Source organism: Rhinoderma darwinii, chromosome 11 (assembly GCF_050947455.1).
Source record: "Rhinoderma darwinii isolate aRhiDar2 chromosome 11, aRhiDar2.hap1, whole genome shotgun sequence".
Taxonomy (NCBI): Eukaryota; Metazoa; Chordata; class Amphibia; order Anura; family Rhinodermatidae; genus Rhinoderma; species Rhinoderma darwinii.
In genome coordinates, this window is record NC_134697.1 from 72,415,120 (window position 1) to 72,425,052 (window position 9,933).

The following is a 9,933-nucleotide window of genomic DNA, read 5'->3' on the forward strand; positions in this document are numbered from 1 at the left end:
GCTATTTTCGGGCGTAATTCGGGGCAAAAAATCCCGAATTACATCCGTAATTAGTGCGTGTGAACACAGGGTATGTTCACACTCACTAATTACGGACGTAATTCGGGCGTTTTTGCCCCGAATTACGTCCAAAAATAGCGCCTCGATATCGCTGACAAACATCTGCCCATTGAAAGCAATGGGCAGACGTTTGTCTGTTCACACGAGGCGTATATTTACACGCCGCTGTCAAATGACGGCGCGTAAATAGACGCCCGCGTCAAAGAAGTGACCTGTCACTTCTTTGGCCGTAATTGGAGCCGTTATTCATTGACTCCAATGAATAGCAGCGCCAATTACGTCCGTAATGGACGCGGCGTTCAAGCGCCTGCATATGCCATAACGGCTGAAATTACGGGGATGTTTTCAGGCGGAAACATCCCCGTAATTTCAGCCGTAACGGACGCTGTCGTGTGAACATACCCTTATAATGACAGCACGGCTCGTAAAAGCGGCCGGCCGTGCTCGTAATTACGAGCACGACCCGTAAAATAAAAAAATAGAACATGTTCTATCTTTTTAACGGCACGGGCACCTTCCCGTGAGAAAACGGGAAGGTACCCGTGGCTAACAGAAGTCTATGGGCCCGCTATTTCGGGTCGTAATTACGACCCTTAATAACGGGTGTTTTTACGGTCGTGTGCATGAGGCCCCGTAATGACGGGTGGCTACATGTGTGCACCCGTCATTACGGCAGCGTTGCTAGGCGACGTCAGTAAATAGTCACTCTTCAGGGTGCTGAAAGAGTTAACTGATCGGCAGTAACTGTTTCAGCACCCTGGACAGTGACTACCGATCACAATATAGAGTACCTGTAAAAAAAAAAAGACATTCACACTTACCGGGAACTCCCCGCTTCCTCCTGTCCGGTCTCCTGGCCGTTGCCTTGGTGACGCGTCCCTCGCGACATCCGGCCCGACATTCCTTGATGACGATGCAGCCCATGTGAGCGCTGCAGCCAATCACGGGCTGCAGAGGCCTCTGCAGCCAATCACGGGCTGCAGAGACCTCTGCAGCCAATCACAGGCTGCAGAGGCCTCTGCAGCCAATCACAGGCTGCCGCGTCAGAAAAGAAGGTCGGACTGGAGGAAGAAGAGAGACTCGTCCGCAAGACAACGACCGGGTACGTATGAAATGCTTTTTATTTTATTTTTAATCAGCAGCCTCTTTTCTCTATCAGTGATTGATAGAGACAAGTGGCTGCCGATTTGTATAATATTTTTGACCGGGTTCGGTCAAAACGGGTTCGGCCGAACCCGGTGAAGTTCGGATTCGCTGCGAACCGAACTTTTCCGGAAGTTCGGACCGAAACCGGGTTCGGTTGTCCCGGTTCGCTCATCTCTACTAAGGACCTTAAATTCAATTTTTTTTTGTGCATAATGGTAATATCTTATAGGTTTTTTAAAAACGGACCTAGCAACAATCTTAGACAATAGGCCACAATTCCTAAACTAAACCTGGTCATTCTGTAGTTACATAATGCCCATGGGTATGATACAAATGTAGCTAATTTTACCTTGACTCTGATAACTTGCTGCAGTGTGATATCACACAAACGAATCCATGGAAAAGTAATTGAAAAAGTCAAGTTAACCCCTTCCCGACATTTGCCATATGGATATATCAAGGAAAGCTAGTGCTTCCCGCATTTTGCCGTATCCATACGACAAATGCTGGGCATCGACTCAGAAGCTGAGCCGGTGCCATCATCGCCGGATGTCAGCGGTATCTTACAGCTGACATCTGGCTGTAATGGTGCAGACTAAAATTAGCTTAGATCCCCGCTATTAACCGCTTAAATGCAGCGCTCAAACGCGATCGTTGCATTTAAGGTGTTTGCAGCTCATCGGAACCCCAGCAATGAAATTGCTGGGGGCCGGTGGCTGAAATGGCAACCAGAGGCTTAATACTGGCCTCCCGGTCTGCCTAGCATGGAACCCGTTCAGGACCTGCCCGGCGGCAGAGCCTGAACGGCTTCCGCAGCGACCGGCAAGATGGCGCCGGCTGAGGAGCTGAGCAGGTGTCATCAGTGGTGTATGTCAGCTGCATATTACAGCGGACATCAACCTGTAACGGCAGGAACCGGAGCTAGCTTCCATCCCTGCTGCTAACCCGTTCAATGCAGAGATCGAAAGCAAACGCTACATTTTAGCAGTTGCTAGCAGATCGCCAGCCCTGACAGGCAATCAGGACTGGTGACTGCTGCTATGGCAACATGAGACCCAATTGCCTCCTGGCCTGCCATTACGGAAGCCGATTAGGCCGTGTCGGGAATAACTGACAGATCTAATACATTGCACTACGTAGGTAGTGCAATGTATTAGAAAAAAAAATTCAGACAGTTGGACCTTCAAGTCCCCTAGTGGAACTTGAAAAAAAAGTGTAAAAAAAGTATAAGAAAAGTGTAAAAACAAAGTTTCAAGCAATAAAACAAAACACAATCGCCCTTTTCCTTTATCAAGTCCTTTATTATTGAAAAAAATAATAAACCATACGTATTTGGTATCACCGCGACCGTAACGGCCTAAGCTATAAAAATATCATATTATTTATTGCATGCGGTGAAAAGCGTATAAAACTATAACAGAATTTCTGTTTTTTGGTCACTTTGCCCTACAAATATTGGAATAAAAAGTGATCAAAAAGTTGCACGTATCCAAAAATGGTACCTATAAAAACTAAAGCTTGTCTCGCAAAAACCAAGCCCTCAAACAGCTCAGTCGACGAAAATTGTTAAAAGTTATGGTTCTCACAACCTGGTGACAGAAAAAAATACATTATTTTCACAAGAGTAATTTTATTGTGCAAAAAAAAGGTGCTATAAATTAGGTATCGCCGGAATCGTACTGACCCGCAGAAAAAATAAAATTAGTTAAGGCTCCAAAAAGTCATGAAAGAAAAATATGCAGTTGTGCAGGTCCGAGGGGAACATTTCTTCTGTTTCAAGAAGCGATTTATCAAGGCCCTAAAATTAGGGAACCAGGAAGGGGAGGGCCCAAACATATCTGCTGGAGACGAGGGTGTCCATATTATACCAGGACAACACTTCCCAGCAATATTCCCCAAACGGCATGCGGAGTGTGGACCAAAAAGGGGATAAGAAAGGACGACATTTATCAGTGCGACACTGGCTTGTGCAGAAAGGATTGCTTCACAGAGTAACACACATCTATGGATCATTTTACAGTTTTTTTACCCCATTATTATACCACCTGACTATGCCCCTGATGTACTCTGCCCAGCTTACATATGCCACCACATTATAAACTGAAACACCAGCAATACTCAAACAAAACTACTACCAAGCAAAATCCACACTCCAAAAGCCAAATTGCACTCCCTCCCCTCTGAATCCTACAGCGTGCACAAACAGCAGTTTACTTCCACATATATTGCATCACCATACCCGGGAGAACCCTTTTAACAATTTTTGAGGGGGTATGTCCCCAGTGCACAAGCTGGGCATGACATATTTGCTACTGAAATGGCATATCTAGGGAAAAATAGAAATTTTTCATTTGCACCATCCGCAGCGCAATCATTTATGGAAAATGCTCACTATTCCCCCTTATTAAATGCCTTGAGGGGTGCAGTTTTCAAAATGGGGTCACTTCTCAGGGGTTTATTTTGTTGTTTCACATCTGAGCCCTGCAATTGTGAACAAATACTTTGTAAATCGCCAAATTATGCCTCAATTTTACATGGTACTCTCTCATTCCTGAGCTCTGTCAAATGTCCAGGTAAAAGATTAGGGTCACTTGTAAGGTGTTTCTAAAACCAGGAAAGACAGCATAATAATTGGAGAGCTGTCTTGTTATGGTGGCACAAGCTGGGTACCAGATATTGGCATATCTATGGAAAAAAATCCCATTTTGACTTTGCAATGTCAAGTGCACACTAATTTCTGCAAGACACCTGCAGGGTTAACATACTCACTACACACCTAGGTGAATGCATTGAGGATTGTAGTTTCCAAAATGTGGTCACTTCTGGGGAGTTTCCACTGTTTTGGTCCCACAGGCACCCAGAAACCAATCCACCAAAATCTGCACTCCAAAAGCCAAATGCCGCTCCTTCCCTTCTGAGCCCTATTGTGTGCCCAAACAGCAATTTATGACCACATATGGGGTATTGCCGTACTCTGGAGAAATTGCTTTACAAATGTTGGGTTCTTTTTTTCCTTTATTTGTTGAGAAAATGAAAAATTTTGAGCTAAAGCTACATCTTATTGAAGAAAGGGATTGTTTTTATTTTCACTTCCCAATTCTAATAAATTCTATGAAATACCTGTGGGGTCAAAATGCTCACTACACCCCTAGATAAATTCCTCAAGGGCTGTAATTTCCTAAATGGAGTCACTTTTTGGGGCTTTTTCATTGTGTTGTCCCCTCTGGTGATTTGCAAATGCGACATGGCCTCCGCAAACCATTCCTGCTAAATGTGATCTCCAAAATAGCGCTCTTTCACTTCTAAGCCCTGCCGTCTTTCCAAACAGCCGTTTATGACAACATGTGGGGTATTGTTTTACTCGGGACAAATTGCTTTACAGATTTTGCGGTGCTCTTTCTCCTTCAGTCCTTGTGGAAATTAGAAAAAAATTAGCTAAATCGACATTTTCATTGAAAAAAATTTAGATTTTCATTTTCAGGGCCTACTTCCAATAATTTCTGAAAAAAACTTGTGGGGTCAAAACGCTCACTATTCCCCTAGATAATTTCCTCAATGGGTGTAGATTCCAAAATGGGGTCCCTTGTGGGGGGTTTACACTGTTTTGTCCCCTCAGGGGTTTTGAAAATGTGACATGGCCTCCTGCAAACCATTCCTGCTACATTTGAGCTCCAAAAGCCAAATGGCACTGTTTCCCTTCTAAGTCCTGCCGTGTTTCCAAACAGTCGTTTATTAACACATATTGCATATTGTTTTACTCTGGAGAAATTGCTTTACAAATGTTGTGGTGCTTTTTCTCCTTTAGTCTTTAAGGAAATGAAACCTACATTTTCTTTGAAAAAATGCAGATTTTCATTTTCATGGCCTAATTCCAATAATTTCTGCAAAAAACCTGTGCAGTCAAAATGCTCACTATACCACTATATAATTTCCTAAATGGGTGTAGTTTCCAAAATGGGGTCACTTGTGGGGGGTTTCCACTGTTTTGTCCCCTCAGGGGCTTTGCAAATGTGACATGGCCTCCGCAAACCATTCCTGGTAAATTTGAGCTCCAAAAGCCAAATGGCGCTCTTTCCTTTCTAAACCCTGCCGTGTGTCCAAACAGCCATTTTTGACCACACTTGAGGTATCGTTTGACTCGGGAGAAATTGCTTTACAAATTTTGCAGTGCTTTTTCTCCTTTAGTCCTTGTGGAAATGAGAACAAAATCTCTAAACCTACATTTTCTTTGAAAAAAATTTAGATTTTAATTTTCACGGCCTACTTCCAATAATTTCTGCAAAAAACCTGTGGTGTCAAAATGCTTACTATACCCCTAGATAATTTCCTTGAGGGGTCTAGTTTCCCAAATGGTGTCAATCTTGGGGGATTTTCACTGTTTTGGCACCGCAAGAGCCCTTCAAACCTGACATGGTGCCTAAAATATATTCGAATTAAAAGAAGGCCCCAAAATCCACTAGGTGCTCCTTTGCTTCTGAGGCCAGTGCTTCGGTCCAGTAGCACGCTAGGGCCACATGTGGGATATTTCCTAAAACTGCAGAATCTGGGCAATAAATATTGAGTTGTGTTTCTCTGTTAAAACTTTCTGTGTTACAAAATAAATTGATAAAAAATTAATTTCTGCAAAAAAAATATGAAATTTGTAAATTTCACCTCTACTTTTCTTTAATTCCTGTGAAACGACTAAAGGGTTAATAACCTTTCTAAATGCTGTTTTGAATACTTTGAGGGGTGAAGTTTTTAAAATGGGGGGACTTATTGGGGGTTTCTAATATTTAAGGCCCTCAAAGCCACCTTTACAACTGAACTGCCCCTGTAAAAATAACCTTTTGACATTTTCTTGAAAATGTGAGAAATTGCAGCTAAAGTTCAAAGCCTTGTAACGTCCTAGAAAAATAAAAGGATGTTCAAAAAATGATGAAAATCTAAAGTAGACATATGGGAGATGTTAATTAGAAACAATTTTGTGTGGCATAACTGCCTGTCTTACAAGCAGATACATTTAAATGGAGAAAAATTCAAATTTTTGCAATTTTTCTCTAAATTTTGGTGTTTTTCACAATTCAATACTGAACGTATCGAACAAATTTTGCCAGTAAGATAAAGTCCAATGTGTCATGAGAAAACAATCTGAGAATCGCTTGGATAGGTAAAAACATTCCAAAGTTATTATCACATAAAGTGAAACATGTCAGATTTTAAAAATGAGGCTCTGTCAGGAAGGTCAAAAGTGGCCAAAGAGGGAAGGGGTTAAAATTTCTTGCCACTATGTATTTAATGCGTTAAAAGTCAAGATAAAGATGGCTACATCTGTACTACACTAAGGGTGCCTTATTGGAAAAGCACAAAGAGAGCCGACATCAATAGTGTTACACAGAGCCCCTAGAAATAGTACTCCAGGAATAATTCCACTAAGTATGTCCGGAAAGCATGCTATACAACGTCTTTTACTTATCTCTCCACATTATTATGAAGATTCTGGCAATGCAGGTTGCAGGCACCTGCCAATATGTGGCCTGTGAAGTCTGCGACTTGATGACATCATTGCACCACAATGATATCATTGCATCATGCCAGTCTGCAACGGGTGCTCCAGTGCCGTATAGGTAGCGCAAACAGCCAGCAGCTTCATTTTACCCAGCAAATAAAGCCCAGATAAGGTTCAGAAAATAGCTGGTTCTGTGATCTGATTGTGATTATAACAATCAGATTGGGAAAACTTGGTTAAACCAGCTGAATCCCACCCAGTCTAAAGGAATGTTAAAGGAATATTGAAAAATATACATTCAGGTGGATATAAGTATTACTTAATATTGATTTGTCCTATGTTTATTTTGAACCAGTGTGGACTGTCCTCCGGAAAAATAAGATTACAGGCTTGGATATGTTTTGTATCGTACAGATTTGGTTCTGAGACAGAATATAATATTCTCTGTCTGGGATGGATAAAATCAAAGGTTTGGAATTTTGTTCTCTTTTAGATCTAAGAACTTCAGAAATGCATATTCCCTGTAGGGAATGAGATCCTTGCAAACACTTTCAGACTAAAAATTTATGCTTGCAGTAATAAGGAGGCAAATATGTTTCAGAACCAGTAACCTGTTGTCATAAATTAGTTAGGACTCACATAAAAAAGGACAAAATAAATAAACACATATGCTGTAAAATTGTAAAATGGAAGCAAAACACTTGCATGTTGTGAACATGCATCTTTCAAGTCTCAAGTATCATTGTACACGAATGACTTCCCTTAGTGCATTATCCACCAAGCATATATTGTTTGCGCCATTCAGAGTATGTTACAATTGATTTGGTGACAATATACCAATTTATAGCCAATGGCAAATTTATCAGAGACACCTGCCCTTTCACGGGCAGGTATGAAAAATAGACATATGACCTTGAAGTGCAGCATAAAATCAAGTGAACAAGTTTTCAGTGGATTAGCTTTAGAATTAGAATGTGAAAATCAAGCGATCTGATCAAATTTAAATGGGGCATGGTCATCAGTGGTAGACTAGCCGGGGCCAGTATTTCAAAAGCTGCCAAACCTTTGGGGTTTTCTCGTGCAGTGGTGTTAGTGGAAAAGTTTGATCAAGGAAACATCAAGCAAAAGGTTATCCTGTGTGTGTTAACTAATCGTCAACGAAAGGGGTCAGAGAAGTATGTCAAGAATTGCAGCCAATTACAACGCTGGTGCTCAGTGCTCAAACTAACCTATCTGAACACACAACTCCTCGTTCCGTAGCCTGGATGGGCTATACCAGCAGATGACCAGTTTGAGTGCCATCGCTGTCTAAGGGAAACAGAAAGGCAAGATTCCAGTGGGAAGAGGGGTGCAAACATTGGATTACCGAGTAGTGGAAAAACATTGGCTGGTCAGATGAATCCAGATTTCTGTTGGACCATGCTGATGGGAGGGTCAGAATTTAGCACAAGGAGCATAAATCACTGAACCCTTCCTGTCTGATGTCAGCAGTTCAGGCCGGTGAAGCAATGGTGTGGGTAATGTTATTTTGGCACACCCTGGGTCCTTTGATACTTTAGGATGGAGGTTTGAACTGTAGGGCCTACCTAAGCATTGTTGTCCACCAAGTCCATCCCTTCATTGCAGCTGTTCACCCTATGGCAGAAGGACACTTTAGCAGACACTTTGAGAAGCTGGAATCTATGCCACGGTGAATTGCTGCAAATCTGAAAGCCAAAGAAGTTCCAACACGCTACTAGATAGTTGTCTCTAATAAAGTGGCCATTCAGTGTAATCTTATATTGCATCTTACTTATGGGTTGTACATCTCACCACAAATTGCAATTCTCTTTGTAGAATATTTAGCGAATTCACAATGTTTCAGGTCAAGTATAATATTACATATGTGTCTTTGGTACTCAAGTAAGGTTTAGTGATGTTGCCAATGCCTTTATATGTGGGATAAAAGGGGGAACTGTGTGCCTCTTTAGCTGCCAAGTGCTCGGGTACTGATTTTTCATCAGCATTGAACATCGTAATGATAATTTGGTGTTGGATAATTAAAGTTAAACCTTTTATGTTATAGTTCTAGTAATAGCTATGGCGAGGTAAAATCCAGGAAAATTTACAGCAATACACCAAGTTCTGGATCCAACCTTAGATAAAGTTCACCGGAATAAAGGAAGTTTGATAGAATGAATACAAAACAGCATATAATCCAAGTGGAAACTTGAAAGGTTCAGCACTTGGACTGGATTGTTGTACTGTATCTGTGCATTGGGTAACCTATCTAGCTTGATTCTACTTGGTATAGCTTCTACTTTCCATGTTCTAAAATTACATAACAAAAAAATTCACCAAGTTTGCGTTTCACATTGACTCTCCATTATTTCCATGGTTTTGTTAGTTTTTGATAATTTTCTATACACAAGTGATAGCATATATTTGAAACTCAAATTGTTTTGGAAAATACATTGTAATTGTTTCATTGATACTAGTATATAGGGGGAAAGGGGCTCAGTTTTACAATAACAACTGGGCTTGAAAGAATCCCAACAGCCCCTCACACATATAAGGGTAAGCCAGTGATTGATTTCTGTACTGTGACTTCACGTATCCCTGCTTTAGACATAGTCCTTCATGAGGTTTGTTGTGATGCCACCGTTGCTGTATGGAAAATACTGGGTGTCACAAATAAACAGATGAATGACTAGAAGTCTTAAATATGGCTACACTACTTAGTGGAACCTTGAATATAAAATAAATGCATGCAATATAATTGCAAACAGAAGTCTGGAGTGTTGTTCAATTCCTGAATTTCCCTTATAATTGTGGATCCTCTTGCAGTGGGGACAGGAGGACATAGAGAACACGCGTAAACACATAGATAGGAGTTGGGTATGCAGGGGCGTAGCTAGGGGAGGCAGGCTGGGCATGTGACCCGGGCGCAATTAGGAGAGAAGTTAGTGGGGCACCGGGCCGGGCTGAGATACTATTGAATACTCCTCCTGAAGCGGAATCCTCCCTGACTTCACTATAAATATATAGACAATGACATCAGGGGCTCCTCCGTCAGGAGAGGAACCGTCCCGGATTTAGTGGGACAGTCCCGGATTCCAGGCGGTGTCCCGCTGTCCCGGGCGGATGGGGGTATGTCTTGCTATTAACTGTATATGCGTCCTCAGTACGCAGATACAGTTGAACCCAATGCTTAAGCAGGGAACTGTCAGCTCCTTGCTTCAGCATTAGTTCAGAGGGAA